General features: G+C 41.0%; 1 long non-coding RNA gene across 1 annotated transcript in view; it reads right to left on the minus strand.

The window, feature by feature from the left end:
- Positions 1–1,750, minus strand: part of LOC132011469 (uncharacterized) — a 68,429-nt gene extending 66,679 nt beyond the window's left edge. The window contains exon 1 of the long non-coding RNA XR_009402384.1: positions 1,663–1,750. This is a non-coding gene — a long non-coding RNA (uncharacterized LOC132011469). The remainder of the gene's footprint in view (positions 1–1,662) is intronic.
- Between the last annotated feature and the right edge of the window lie 4,250 nt (positions 1,751–6,000).

Raw genomic sequence — 6,000 nt, forward strand, 5'->3', positions numbered from 1 at the left:
GGATGTAAATTTGACTGATAGATGACCTATGTTCTTACCATTTTTTTTTAAGTCAGCAGATTAACTTGACAGAAAATTTCAAGTTTATTTATTTTATTATTATTTATTTATTATTATTTGATACAGAGAGAGAGAGAGAGATCACAAGTAGGCAGAGAGAGAGGAGGAAGCAGGCTCCCTGCTGAGCAGAGAGCCCGATGCGGGGCTTGATCCCAGGACCTTGGGATCGTGACCTGGGCAGAAGGCAGAGGCTTAACCCACTGAGCCACCCAGGTGCCCCTTCTCACCATATTGTTATATGCATGACCACCCTCACTGAAATGGTGTGTTTGAGCATGGTCAGTCATACTCTACCAATGCGTAATGAAGGCTTAGAGAAGGAAAGATGGCAGATTTCAGATACTCTGGTTCCCACATTAGCATTCTCAGTAATTCCTGGTTCATGTTTTGAGCTGTCCTACCCACAATGTACTCTCCTATCTCCCTACCACTCCTTCAAGGCAAAACTAGCATGAGATAAACAAACATCAGACCAACCCATAAGGCTGTTTAGAATGAAACCATTGGAGCCAGGTTGCTTTTGTCCTGATGCCAACCCCATCTCTTACTCACAGGTTTTATTAATTCCTCTGGTCTTCCATAACTGCTCCCAGAGAGTTATTATACATCAGGATGAAAGAAGTTACTGTCTCTAAGTGTGCTTAGAACAGTGCCTGGCACATGACACATATTCAAGGACCCATTTGTACGCAACCCTTTACTATTACTTGTTAGGACTTCATACTGTTTAAAACAGAAATTGCCCCCACCCCTGCCACCACTCTGCACTGAAGGACATCTGGTTAGTGAATATTCTTTGTATCATATTGATTTCTCTTTCAGAATCTACAAAATCTGTACAAAATCTTTCTTACTAGTATTCCTAGTCCAACAGACAGTTTATTTCTCATGACTCTGGACATTTTCTGTCGAGTTAATCTGCTGACTTACAGTAACAAGCATGATGTGGGGTGGTAGAAAAAAAGCCTAGGTGTGGTTCAGTCAGGAGTAAGATGGAACCTGGGCCTGGGCACTTGAGGACCTGTGTGAGCTTAGGGAAGTTACTCAGCTTCTCTGAACTCTATTTCCTTATTTGAAAAAGGAGACGACAAGCCCTTCCACAACCGAGTGATGTGAGGCTGACGACTGTTTGTACTAAATGCACGGCACATAGTCGGAAGTGGCAGCTCTACTGGTAATGACTTAGCGTTCTCCAGTGGTCTCTGCATCACCATTTTCCTGATTACAGGAAAGTACAGACTCTGCCTGTGAGAGCAGTCTCTGGAGGGTCCTTCAGAATTCTGCCTGCTTTGTGATGGTCTCTGTGGGAAGACTGTTCAAAATCTGTTGCAAAAATGCAACGATTTACTGGCCAACTCTTTAGCCTCCATAAAACATTTTTCTATTTAATTTTCATGATACAGCAGTTATGTGATGTTTCAAAACTATGGCCCAGTAATAAATGCTCAGCAGGTACAACTTCTATTTACTGAATCTCTGTGTGCCAGACATTTTACTACCATCTATACACTGAGCTGAGGACACTGGGAATCGATGGAAGAGGAAATGCAATTTGCCCAGGTTGTAGAGTTCCAAACGTGAGGTGCCAAGCCTCAAACTCACCCTCTCACAGTCTGTTAACTCCTTCCCATCCTCTTCCCCCTGCTTCATCCTTCCCTTTCTTCTCCTTCCCCTTCTCCATTCAACAGATGTCTTCTGAGTACCTACAAGAATGTCAGTGTCTTAATTATCATACGATCTCCCTGATATGAGGAAGTTGAGAGGCAACGTGAGAGGTTTAGGGGATAGGAAAGGAATAAATGAAGCAAGATGGGATTGGGAGGGAGCCAAACCATAAGAAACTCTTAATCTCACAAAACAAACTGAGGGTTCCCTGGAGGAGGGGGGTAAGGAAAGGGTGGTGGGGTCATGGACATTGGGGAAGGTATGTGCTATAGTGTGTGCTGTGAAGTATGTAAACCTGGCAATTCACACACCTGTGCCCCTGGGGCAAATACTACATTATATGTTAATTAAAAAAAAAAAAAGGTAAAACAAAACAAAACAAAAGGATGTCAGTGTCTTGTCGATGTCTGGTATTTAAAAAAAAAAAAAAAAAAGGATACAGGAAACTGTTCCAGATGCAGAAGACATGACTTACCACCAGGCTTGAAAATCATTTTCTAGACTAACCATGGGATTCCTGTGAAAGAATCCTCACCACACCTCAGATCTTGGACAATCCACTGGCTGTCATCCCAACTGATGTCAAGTAAAGTTCTTTGTGTTCCTCTGAAACTCTGACACAGAGGCTCTTGTCAGTGAATTTGAATTTCTAGTATGGGTTTTGTTAATGAAAGAAACCATACAAATAAAAAAAGTAGAAACATCTGAGGGGGAAAATGAAGCCATGAAATTGTCAGTACTTATTGTTGCTTGAAAGGCTATGACCATGGCGTCGTACCCTGCGCCTGGAACTTTCTTAAATCCATTTGTATAGGCTTGACAAAGAAAGAGAGAGGTGAAGTGGGCAGAAGGGAGGTGATAGTGAGAGCAGGGACAATTTAAATAATGCAGAAAATGTAGGCCATATTCCATTACTGTCCACCTTGGGGTGAGGCTGGGATCTGACCGGAATCTTCTGTGTCCAGGCTTACCTCGCAGCGCAGGCACCTTGCCATGCTTAATGTGATTCTAGGGCTTAAAAGTCATTATTTTCTGACTCTCTACGTGCCCTAAACGCCAAGGACCTGATGCTCCTTCCCTTTCTTCTTCCTTCCCCCCCTTCCTGGGTCTGTAGGGTTGATGGACAGCAGCATGTTCATTTCAATACAGTGCCATTTAAGGACTTGTCAAGACGGGAATCTTGACTGCACACATCTTTCGCCTTACATTCTGACTTTGGAAGCTTACAGTCTTGTGGTAAGAGACACCTCTGCAGTATATTTAAAATCTGTGTCTGCTAAGCCCCCTATATAATAAATAATGGATTTGCATTTGCAAATTGTAATAATCTCTAGAAGGAGATAATTTGCAAGGACATTAGCTTGATAGGCAAGCTACCATTAATTAGAAATCTTAGCATGTTGACTTCTAAATGGCTAATTAAGCCTCTATTGAGATCAACTGCAGGTAAGAGGCAAGGAAGAACAACCCAGGAATATGAAAACAGCATTCACCTTTGAATTTGACTCAGCTCAAAAAGACAGAAAAGTCCAGGAGGAAATCTAGGTAGGAAAAAAAAAAAAAAAAGTATCCACCAACAAATTAAAAAAGAAACCACAGGGAAAAATAAAAGCTTTTGAAATTAAAAATAGAATCCATTACCTGTTGAAACGCTTGCGTCACTGCAAATTCTGAAAATACTCTCAGAATTGCTTTTTTGAAAGAAGTGTGTAAAATATCTTTAAATCCCCTGGAGATCCACCAACTATTTTAATAGATTTAAATATTTCTTATGTAATTTGACATTATGTTCCTACCCCCCACATATTATAAGAGTGTAAAGTGATACCATTTTAACTGTTAAGAAACACAGAAGCATCACACTTATATTTAAGTCCTGCCATTTTGTCACTTCTCTCTTTTACAAATTTGTTGGGAGCAGGAAGCTCCATTCCTTAGGTTTCAACCTGTTCCTCATACACTGGATTGGGATGCTTCTGAGTAAATAATTATTTCTTTGAGAAATAAGCTTTGAGCTCTTCAATTCTTAATCATTTGCTTCAGTTTTCAGTTTTTGAGCCAAAAGTGGCAAGCTTGCCAGGGATCACCATAAAGGGGAAAGCTGGTGAGGGGAAAGAACCCAAAAGTTGTTTTATTTTAAAAGTATTCTCCACACCCAGCATTGAGCCTAACGTGGGGCTTGAACTCATGACTGTGAGATCAAGACCTGAGCTGAGAGTCAGATTCTTAATGGACTCAACGACCCAGGCACCATCCCTTCCCCCAAAACATTCTTATCCCCTCCACTGACCATTCTCCAGAGGAACACTGGTCAGTAAATAAACAAACTCCTCTTTTCTTCTGACTCATACAACCCAAGTAAAATATGCCCCCAAGATGCACGTTGGGGAAGCCCACAAAATAAAATTATCCCCTCTATCAGGCATCTTACTATTGGAAATCAACAAAATGTCAGGAAACCATTCACAAGTTTTGGAGCATGGTTTTCTCAGTTTTAGGCAACAGAAAGTCACCTGGACATCTTATCTGAGGCAAGAGAAAATGTACTGGAGAGCCATCAAGGGTTCATGGAACTTGCGGGAGGTTGCAGGGTGATAATGGGGTGTGCAAGAAGGCTCTCAGGCAACTCCAAAGAGCCTTGACCCCAGACACATTTTTTTTTTCCTTAATGAGAGCTGATTATTTATTTATTTATTTTTAGAAATTTTACAAACAGGTTCTTTTTTTTTTAAATTTATTTATTTTCAGAAAAACAGTATTCATTATTTTTTCACCACACCCAGTGCTCCATGCAATCCATGCCCTCTATAATACCCACCATCTGGTAGCCCAACCTCCCACCCCCCGCCGCCACTTCAAACTCCTCAGATTGTTTTTCAGAGTCCATAGTCTCTCTTGATTCACCTCCCCTTCCAATTTACCCCAGCTCCCTTCTCCTCTCTAATACCCCTTGTCCTCCATGCTATTTGTTATGCTCCACAAATAAGTGAAACCATATGATAATTGACTCTACTTGACTTATTTCACTCAGCATAATCTCTTCCAGTCCCGTCCATGTTGCTACAAAAGTTGGGTATTCCTCCTTTCTGATGGAGGCTTAATACTCCATAGTGTATATGGACCACATCTTCCTTATCCATTCGTCCGTTGAAGGGCATCTTGGTTCTATCCACAGTTTGGCGACTGTGGCCATTGCTGCTACTGGGTACAGATGGCCCTTCTTTTCACTACATCTGTATCTTTGGGGTAAATACCGAGGAGTGCAATGGCAGGGTCATAGGGAAGTTCTATTTTTAATTTCTTGAGGAATCTCCACTGTTCTCCAAAGAGGCTGCACCAACTTGCATTCCCACCAACAGTGTAAGAGGGTTCCTTCCCCTTTCTCCACATTCTCTCCAACACATGTTGTTTCCTGTTTTGTTAATTTTGGCCATTCTAACTGGTGTAAGGTGTTATCTCAATGTGGTTTTAATTTGAATCTCCCTGAGTGCTAGTGATGATGAACATTTTTTCAGGTGTCTGATAGCCATTTGTATGTCTTGATTACAGAAGTGTCTGTTCATATCTTCTTCCCATTTTTTGATATGATTGCCTGTTTCGTGTGTGTTGAGTTTGAGGAGTTCATTATAGATCCTGGATATCAACCTTTTGTCTGTATAGCAACTTCTTTCAAGATATGTCTTCAAAGGCAAAGGAAACAAAAGCGAAGATGAACTTTGGGGACTTCATCAAAATCAAAAGCTTCTGCACAGCAAAGGAAACAGTCAAAAAAACAAAGAGGCAACCCATGGAATGGGAGAAGATATTTGCAAATGACAGTACAGACAAAAGGTTGATACCCAGACACATTATTACTACAGAAGGGGCGGTGTGTCACAGGGCCTTTGCTAGGTTAAGTCCCACCAGCCATCCCTCTACTTTTCTGCCATGTACCCAAAATTGAGAGCCCGAATGCCTGAGGGTAGATAATATGACCCACTTCCTCCAGCCAAATCCAGCCTTCTAACTGAACTCTGAGTTTTAAGGACCATACGAAGTTCTCTTTTAAAGAATAGACAAGAGCTAAATTTTCCTACTTTCATTTCAGTTACCTGTGTTCCCCTTGCCATCGATATTCTTAAACTTTTTTTCAGGTTTATAAGTTTGTATATAATTGGAAATATGCTTATTAAATGAAAATGAATAAACCACTACTAATTAATTCTCCTGACTTGGAATTCATTTATTGCGATTTGAAGTAAAACACAAGTTTTCTCCAGAAAGCCACTAAAGATA

This window comes from Mustela nigripes, chromosome 2, assembly GCF_022355385.1.
Source record: "Mustela nigripes isolate SB6536 chromosome 2, MUSNIG.SB6536, whole genome shotgun sequence".
NCBI classification, from domain to species: domain Eukaryota; kingdom Metazoa; phylum Chordata; class Mammalia; order Carnivora; family Mustelidae; genus Mustela; species Mustela nigripes.